At 35.2% G+C, this 9,723-nt stretch overlaps 1 long non-coding RNA gene across 9 annotated transcripts; it reads right to left on the bottom strand.

Moving 5' to 3' along the window:
• Positions 1–1,979: 1,979 nt before the first annotated feature.
• LOC107026809 lies at positions 1,980–9,442 on the bottom strand. 9 transcript variants are annotated; one of them, XR_003580051.1, is made up of 7 exons: positions 9,320–9,442; positions 8,890–9,235; positions 6,778–7,126; positions 5,887–6,481; positions 5,742–5,783; positions 5,559–5,608; positions 3,161–3,812 (listed from the first exon to the last, which is right to left on the bottom strand). It is a non-coding gene; the product is annotated as an uncharacterized LOC107026809 (long non-coding RNA). The 9 variants fall into 9 exon arrangements; XR_003580045.1 differs by adding an exon at positions 1,980–2,432 and having other exon boundaries at positions 3,299–3,812; positions 5,559–6,481; XR_003580049.1 differs by having other exon boundaries at positions 5,559–5,620; positions 5,742–6,481.
• Positions 9,443–9,723: the final 281 nt, after the last annotated feature.

Genomic DNA, 9,723 nt, shown 5'->3' with positions numbered 1-9,723 from the left:
TGAATTATAACATGGGTTTTATGATAATGATTGGATATTGATGGAATTGAATTTAGATTGAATTGTATTGTTGATTGTTACTTTTATTTACTTCTATTGATGATAAATTGGTAGTATAAGGATGAGTTTGGAATAATGGTTGTAGTATAAGGATGAGTTTGGAATAATGGCTTTGTTGAACGTTATGGGTAATTCTTCTCGTGATGATAGAGTCGTTGGGAATTGAATGATGTGGAATTGGATTTGGTGGATGGTAAGGTGTTCTATTTTCATTGTGGATGTAGATTTGATATAGAAATTATATTGATTGGAATCGTTCACTTATGGTGGAGGTGCATACTTATTATAATTGTTATGAACATGGCCTTGTCGGCTTTATCATGTGAGTTTTAGTATCATAATGTTATGGCTTATATGGGTGTACAATTTTAATGATGATATTTTATATATGAATGTATAAGGTGAAGGTACTCATGTGATGTCTATATGATCTTTTATGGGTGCTATAATGATATGACTGAAAGTCATTCTTCTCTAATTGTTTATATATGATGATGAAGGACTAAGAATAATCTTTATAGAATGATGTTGTATCTTGTCTTGGTAGACTTATTTCTCCGTACATGCTACTTTAATAATGTTGAATGAGTGAATGAATGAATGTCTAGGATTGGTAGACCTAAAGTAGGTACTCTCAATGAAAGACCAATATGGAACCTTGAATATGAAAAGAAGGTTAATATGGAAGTGAACCGAATAGACCTAGCATGGTACCCGTTTCATGAATAAGTTATCCTAATTAACCTTGATCGGCATCCCTTGTGGACCCCTTATTGGTAGTGGTATTATGAGTTGGTAGGACTTAGAGATGGTACATTCTCAAATGCTATTATGTAAATGAACTTACTCTATATGAACCAAGGAAAATCACCGAGTGGATATGCTTGTGGTAGTAGCTCTACTTGAGAATGAGACTACAGTACAAAGAAGCCTTCATATTCCTAAACCATGTGCCTATATGCGATATGTCTTTAGGTCTACCTTTGGCAAGTAGAACACCTTCCACGGTGTGGATTCTTATGACACCGGATTCCATAACTAGCCAGTGTAGGGTATGTCAGTTAATTCCTATTCTCATCATGTGGGATGTGCACTCTAGTTATTAGATAGGTTCTACACCGTGTAGGTAGTGGAATGGGACGCTATCTAAGGAATAAGTAGGCTTTCAAGATGATAAAGTGAGTTCCCTAGGTCTTCCAAGACCATTATGTGAAGTCTCTTAAATGCATGAATGTCTCTTTTAGTATCTCTACTAATGTTTGTTAACTTGTTGTGGTTGGGTTAGAAAGGAAACATCCTTGTTTAGGATAGTCTTGAAGATTTAGGTGTGTATAAAGAGGTTGTATGGGTCTTAGGATAACCTTGGATAGAGGGTATAAATAGCTAAATTGGTTACCCAATGATTATGGTCATATCTTGTGGATTATGGATGTATTATCCGTATGGTGATGATTGACTTGTATGATGACTTTTACACTTGGTTTATGAGATTTTATCAAAATAGCAAGAAAAACATGTTTCAACTAAAATGTCTCATTTTTAATTATTTCTTGCATGATCATCATATTTAGTGCTGCATTATACAAATTTCATATTTTACTTTATGTCTACAAGTGTAGGTGGTGGCAAGTGAGGATTTCTAGAATTGAAGCTTGGGAAGTAGAATTCTCTCAAGACTTGGTATGTCCTCATATGTTCGAGGACACGGACTATGTTTCTTGTTTTCTTTCATTAAAGACTTGTATTGGACATAAGTTTCTTTTCATTGTATAGGTTGTGACCCTATGATAATGAGATGTGTTTAAGATGGCTTGTGATTAGACTTATTTCTTCTTACATTTTATAAAATAGTTTCCTTATTGACTTTATTGTGAGAAATTCTTATTTCACATTACTATTCATACATATGTGATGAATGAATGCTAAGAGACTTGTATAAGACCTCCGAGAGTTCGAGTACGCCGCGTCACGACTTGGGGGTTCTCTCAGATCGTGACAGTTTGGATAGAACATCTACTTGCGCCACTAGTTTATCCCATTCGTATTTCTTTTGGGCTTCTTTGTTGGTTTCACCATTTTATCAAGTAGTGTAGCAACAATAGGTGAGGGTTGGTTTAGCATTCCCGCTTCGCAAAGGTGCTCAAGATTCTTCTATTTTCGGGTTCAAACCCCGACGGAAATAATCCAGAAGTTTCTTACCACGAACTCCATTAGGTTTGCATGTCTGCAAGTTTTCTTTGAACCTCAACCACATTTCCAAAATTGTCTCTTTTCCTGCCTGTTTGAACGTTAGTCTATTATCTCTGAGGTTCAATAGCTTTAGGAGAGGATGATCTGTGTGACATCCATAGTGGTCATCCACTTTCATTTTCCTGCTTTATAAATCAAATAAGCAAAAAAAAAAAGTAAAACAATGGTTAGCAAAACTATAACTAAAAAGAACTAAAAACTCTAACAAAACTACATTTTCACGTGTTACCAATCCCCAGCAGCGACACCATTTTGATGCTTGCTATCGTGATCAACGACAGTAGCCTACAGTGTGAGTGTCTACAAATTAAATCGAGTATAGTAACTCGACCAAGTGTTAGGGTCAAAATAAACAGAGTAAATTCGATTTGTGACACAAAAGTGTCAAATATTAATAAGGGGATTTGTTACTAGTAAAAATAGTTAAAATAAAGAGAAAATCAAGTATGGGGGAGAGTTTGTGGGTGTGACCCCAATATATGTTAACGTTAATCAATGGGTAGATGCTTACGATAGAAAAATTTGCAAACTGATAGTAACTAGGCTAATCTTTAGGTGAAAGTAAATTTCCTCTCGGGCAACGTACCCCATATCAAATGGGTTCCTCTTGGATACCCACTTGTCTAATAAATACCAACCTCATGTCGCCCCACTCCTTAGGACATCATTCTAGGTGTCTTGATTTCGCGACCTCTCTCTCGAGCAAGCCGAAAATACATGGGTGGGTGGTTTTGTATTTGCAACTACAAACCCATTAAATTAAAACACAACCACTAGGTGAAATCACCATTAAAATGCATCTAATCCTATCAGCAAGCAAGAGCCAACAACAATATAAACACATATTTGGTAAATCACACATCATGAATGGGGTTTTTATCCACACGTCAAGCAATAATTAAATACACCTAAAATACTAAAGAAATTAAATGGGTATAGTAAATTACACCTTAATTTGAACAAATTAAGAAGAATGGGAAAGACTCACTTCCAATTTGAGGAAGAAGAGCTCATTTCTTCAAGTCTTCTGCAAAATCCTCTCCAAACTTGAAAAAAAATACAAAAACAAAGGATCTAAAAGTTAAAAGTGAAAATAATTTTCGAATCCCTAGAAAATGATAAAGAAATTAGTAGTTATAGACTTCAGATTAAGTGTTGGAGAATCCGTTCGGCGAATGTAGTCTTGAATCGCCAAGTGATTCGACGATTCGCCCTTCTTGTAGTTCGTCCCCATTTGTGCTTTGCCTTCATCGTCTATGCATGATGTAACATTGGGCGGAAAAACACTGCTTCATGAAACTGATCGGCGAAACGTCGATTGATCCTTTTCATCGCTTTCTTAATCCACTTCCTTCTAGGCTTCGCATGTTGGAGCAAGGGCTAAATGCAGCACTTCGGTGGGTTGCAAAGTAAACTTGGCTATCCTCATGCTTACACCTCAGCTCTTTCTCATCCTTTTTGTTTCCATTTTGCGACTGTGCTTACGCTAAAAATCTAAATACCTGAAACTTAAGAGTTTTCATCAAATATTGAGATAGAATGAGCATTTAAGGATATACTATTTATACTAAAATAAAGCCCTAAATGAGTCCAATTTGAGGATTCATCAATCGTTCCAATACGTAGGTCACTCTAACAATTAGAAAATTCAAAACACTTACATGGGATCTACGAACGCCATTCATGGGATCTATGAACGCCATTTATGGTCTGTGGATTGACCAACGGACCATCGATTGGTCCGGAGACCACTACACAACTATTTTTCGGCAAAGTTTGCCTTTCGCCCTTGCACACGTAGCAACTATTAGGACATTCATTTTGCATCTCTGGACACTTTTTAGATGCGGACCCCCCTATTCTATATCTAGCCACACTAAATCAAAAATAAAAACCCTATCTAAAGACCTAAAATAAATGAAAATCAAAACAAATGAAGAAAAACATATAATTAGCTTCATTCACTATACCATTTTATGCTTTCAACCACCCTAAAAAAGTGTGGCCTGAACTATCAAAAAATGTGGCCTTTGATCAAAGGCCACATTTTTTGACTTTAGGCTACGCTTTTCTAGGAGTGGCCTAAAGAGGCATAACCTTAGACTTTAGACCACGCTTTTCAAGTGTTCTCTTATAAGCTACAAAATAAAAGTGTGGCCTAAAATGTGAAAAGGCCATGCTTTGCATTAGACCACACTTTTCAAGTGTTCTATTATCAATTATCAGCTACAGTTCAAAAGAATGGCCTAAAATGTGAAAAGGTCACGCTTTGCATTACCTCTTATAGCAACACTTTTATCTCCTACAACTACACTATTAAGTGTAGCCTTTGCTTCCTTATTGGCTACACTTCCAAAGCGTGGCATTTCTAGCGTATCTACAACAACACTTTGAAGTGTAGTCTTTTCCAGTATGCATATGAAAATTTCCAATTAATAAGCTACACAATTAGCGTCCCTATGGCAACACCTTTGAAGGGTTGCAATGTCATTTTCGATATAAAATATTTAGATGCCAAAAATTTTTAATGGAAAAACGAGAATATTGTCGTAAAATAAATAGGCATTAAAATAATTAAATAAGTAATTCAAAAGCATAGATTTGCAATAAACACTAAAAAAGAACAATTTGTCTTGTACTACCTACACATACTTATAAAGCAATATTTTATGTACTATCAATAAATTTCACAAAACCAAATATAAAATAGGGATAATGCCCAAGTACCCCCTCAACATATGCCCGAAATCTCAGAGACACACTTATACTATACTAAGGTCCTATTACCCCCATGAACTTATTTTATTAATAATTTTTTACCCCTTTTCGACCTACGTGGCACTATCTTGTGGGCCCAACGATGGTTGACTTTTTTTTTCAAACTAGTGCCACGTAGGCTAAAAAGGGGTAGAAAATTACTTATAAAATAAGTTCAGCGGGGTAATAGGACCTTAGTATAGTATAAGTGTGTCTCTGGGATTTCAGGCATAGATTGAGGAGGTATTTGTGCATTGTCCCTATAAAATATTCAAACTTCAACAATAGTTCAAAAATTCTTCATCGTCTACCTCATTCAATCGAATTGATTACCGACACTTCCCTACATATTCAAAATAAAATTAAAAATCCAAAACAAACCATGATCAACAAATCAAACATTAGAACGAAACCATGTTCATTGTTTTCATCTTCTGTATCCTCATTATAAAAATGACTCAATTAAAGAGGTTGAGAAGGTAATCACTCACCTGCCTTTTAGTTCACCCCTCATGCTGGAGGAGTATTTCTCCTATGTTTTCTGAAGGAACAACTAACATAATCACAATCAGTTTATTATGTTCTTTCGCTAGTAAATAAAGTTTCAGTTAAAGAGATAACGGAGAGGGCGGAGAAAGCAACCAAGCAGACTTAATATAGAGTAAATTAGTTACCTTGGTTGCTTGCTTATGGTAGCTGCATATGTTCCATGCAGCCTGTGAATGTCTCAATCCATATGTTTTATCATAAGGAGTACAACAACAAAAATGAGTTTCCATAGAAAGGAGAAATGTGAAATAATTTTCAGTGTTTTCTTACATGTGTAAAACCAGTCTCTATATGTAAGCTACCTGTGAAAATACCTGCAGAAAAACAAATACGATCACAAATCAATAAAGGATTAGAATTTTCATCCAAGTAAGTAATCTGGACCAAATGATTGTAAATACTACTAGATACACTATATGCAAATGGAAGTAAGGACCCCAACAATTCATATCAAAAATATTGCATGTGGTTTGGTGGAATCTTTCAAACACATGAGCTCACATTTCACCAATCAGTAAGTTACTAGTTAATACTCATAGGCATACTAGCTCAAAAAGCCATCTCTGCTTGACGCAACAAGTTCATCTTCTTCAGCTGTACGCTTCTAAGGAAAGGACAGAGCAGGTTGGTTTCCTGCAGGAACATGGACTGGAGCAGCAGGAACAGTAGCTGCTGGTTGAAGCAGCTACTCTTCTAATTCTTCAAGTTCTGCCTCCAATTCATCCTGCAGCAACGACATGCAAGAACTGACACTCATTTTGACGGAGCAGCAAATTATTCAATCAGTATAGTGCCATAGTTGCTTCCGAACAGTATCACCGACAGCTTGAGAATTAACCTGTAGCAATTCTCACCAGTATGATTCCTGAAATACATTAAATCAATAAAACCAGAAAAAGAAATTGGGGAAAATGATAAAAGTGTTCCATGAGTACATCAGGTTGCAAGTTAAGTGATGAGTAGTTCGGTATTTGTTAATACAAGGGCGAAAATGAATCAGAGTGGCCTCTGTTTTGGATATGTATGGAGAAACTTTCATTTATACTATACTACACACACAAAAACATTTAATTGCATACATCAGGAATCGCTAATTAGTGGTACAAAACTCAGATAACTATGAATTACTTCTGCAAAGACCTTAGAAGTTAGAACCCATACTTATAGCTCCTGCAAATTGATCTCGCAAAAGTGACAGCTTTTGGTGAGCCAGGGAAGGATTTAGGTGTCAACTGAGAGCAGAGTCGAGAGGGTGCAATAGCCATAGCAACTCTCTCAACAGAGCCTACAATGCTTCGTTCATATTGGCGAGCCATAGCAGCTACATTTTCTCGATAGTTATTCTCAGAAGGGTACTGGAATGCAATTGTCAAGACTGAACGATAGTTGTAACTGCTTCCTTCAACTTCACCAGCTCGTCGTGCCCCACCAGTTCTAGCTTCAAGAGTTGGAAGCTAAATCTAATGTTCGAGCAGCATTAGGAGACCGATTTCATGTCTCGATAGTCTGACTGCAATTTGCCAGTGTGACATTCATCAAGTTTTGTCAAATTTTGAACATAGAATGCTTAAATAATGATGGCCTTCTGCCTCAGCTGTCTCAATTCCTTTTTGTGAGAAGTTATGCTCAAGAATTTTTAACTACTCTCGAGAAATAATGTAGCATAGCTACTTCAATGTGAACACATTAATCGACAATGTGAATGAATCAGGCAACAAAACAAGAACATAACATCATGCCAACATTTTGAAGCAGTTCCCATTTAAAGTTTGTATTTATACTTCTATTGTACTGTTCTTGTTTATCCTTCAGATTACGCAGACATATGGCCTCGACTCGCAAATTAGTAGAATAAATTAGAGCCTTCAAAAGGGAGTCAAGTAGATATAATGAAACACATAACAGTCTATTACTCCTCTATCAAGAGAGGATACTTACACTTAATAAAACACTAAGTATACCCCTGAATAACAATACTAATTTCACTTCATTGGATACAGTATGATGCAGAGACTATCTAAGATGCTATAAAGAACATGCGAGTCTGTACACAGAAATATTTCTTATTAAAAACTATGTCAACAACCAACGAAGAAGTAAAACAAATCTTTAACTCACTTAGCAGAAATACAAGCAAATATGTCTCAAAAGTAGATAACAAGGCTAGAATAAACCAGAACTGCTTCTCCTAAGAAGAGAGATAAGAATATAAATTACTGAATTGAGGACGAAGACGGTTTGTTAAACAAACATCATACAAAAATAAGTAGCATTAAGGTTTCCATCACTTGATCTGCTTGAAAAGCATCAAGTCTTAAAAGCAGGGTTTTGTGACGTCAAGTAAAAATGTGAACAAGCAACCATTGAAGTAAAATCTTGTATTTGCACTAGTATTAAGAATTCAATAATATATTCAATTGGATTTGTTTCTACAAAAATCAAAATTTTCCTAAATTATGAACGTACTTCCTTCTAGATTCAAAGAGATAGTAATATCTCACAACTGCCACCGAAGAAAGTTGATAGTTCATATCATTTACAAGTTTGGGTGGAAAACTTTCTATTATTGCTATGTGAATGATTCAAAGTAAGTTAAATATAATACATCTAGCTTTCAAGATGAACCTCCACTGTAGGAAGCTAAAACAGAATCCAGACACCAAAACCATTAAAAAAAGAGGTGTACATTAACGCACCACTAATATACAAGAGAATAACTGGACAAAACTAGGACGCATAGATGAATTCTATATGAAAAGAGGGAGAAATATTCATGAAGACATCTTGTTATCTGGACTAATAAATGTATGATATTGGTTCACCTCCAGCCTAAATGTTTTTCCACTAGAAGCTATCTTCTTAGCTTTCACTTTATATGTTTATTCCTTCACCTTCTACATGTAGAAACTTCTAAAACCAAATGCACTGTTTTACATACAAAAGTACTTTCAAATTAATACCTTATATATCGAAATAAGACCCCACAAGATTTCCTTGACATAAAATAGAATCAAGCATACACATTTCAAGACAGTAAAACAGCACTAGGAATATAGAACCCCAGATAATGGTTTTGAAGTCCTCAACAGCACCATAAACAATTTTTTTTGAACATTATTGAGTTCAGTGTATTTTCTGCGCAAGTATATCAACATCCCACAAACACCGAGACAAATGCAGAAACGTATTTATCAACTTCACACAAACACCCAGACACATGAATATCAAAATCCTAAAGCTAAAATTTCGATTTTCAAAGATAAAATTTCTTACCTGATAAAACCTATTCAAAAAAAATCCTTTCAATGTGATGAAGCATTTTAGTGAGGCGTGTTCATCAATGAAGCGTCTTCAACAAAAACCGTCAAATCGTGTTCTTCATCGATTAGTTCTTCAGCTCTTCAACGTGAAATCGTGAAATCTGTTCTTCTGTTCTGTGAGAAAGTTGACGAAAAACTATTCTTCAGTTCTGTGAGAAAATTGTGCTCTTCAGCGATAAGCATTTTAGTGAGGCGTGTTCATCTATGAAGCGTCTTCAACAAAAAACCGTGAAATCGTGTTCTTCAGCGATTAGTTCTTCAGCTCTTGAACGTGAAATCGTGAAATCTGTTCTTCTGTTCTGTGAGAAAGTAGACGAAAAACTATTCTCAGTTCTGTGAGAAAATTGTGCTCTTCAGCGATTTGGTGGAAAAGAAAGACTAACCTGATAAACCTTCAGTGATTTGGGGGTAAATCGGGTTCTTCGTGTGAAGTTTCGTGAAGAAAGCGAGAAATTTTCTTTTTGGGGAAAAAAGTATATTCTGATGTCTTATGAAATATATTTTTGGCCTAAAAAGAATTAGAGGGAGAATTAAAAATATTGGAGGGAATATATATTTTGGTGAAAATTTTAAGTTAACATTTGTAATTTGTTGTTTTTACAATTATAAAAATAGGTCACTTTAAAAGTGTGGCCATATATATAAATAGTTGTTGCCAATTATATCATATCTTAACAATGCTTATAAAATGTAGTTTATACCATTTAAGAGTGAACTTTACAAGTGTTGTCAATATTATCGTAGTTAAAACTTAAAATTTGGGCTATGCTTTAAAAGCGTCACCAAA

This window comes from Solanum pennellii, chromosome 8 (genome assembly GCF_001406875.1).
Source record: "Solanum pennellii chromosome 8, SPENNV200".
NCBI lineage: Eukaryota > Viridiplantae > Streptophyta > Magnoliopsida > Solanales > Solanaceae > Solanum > Solanum pennellii.
The sequence above is the reverse complement of the archived record's forward strand: the minus strand, read 5'-3'. Positions and strand labels throughout refer to the sequence as shown.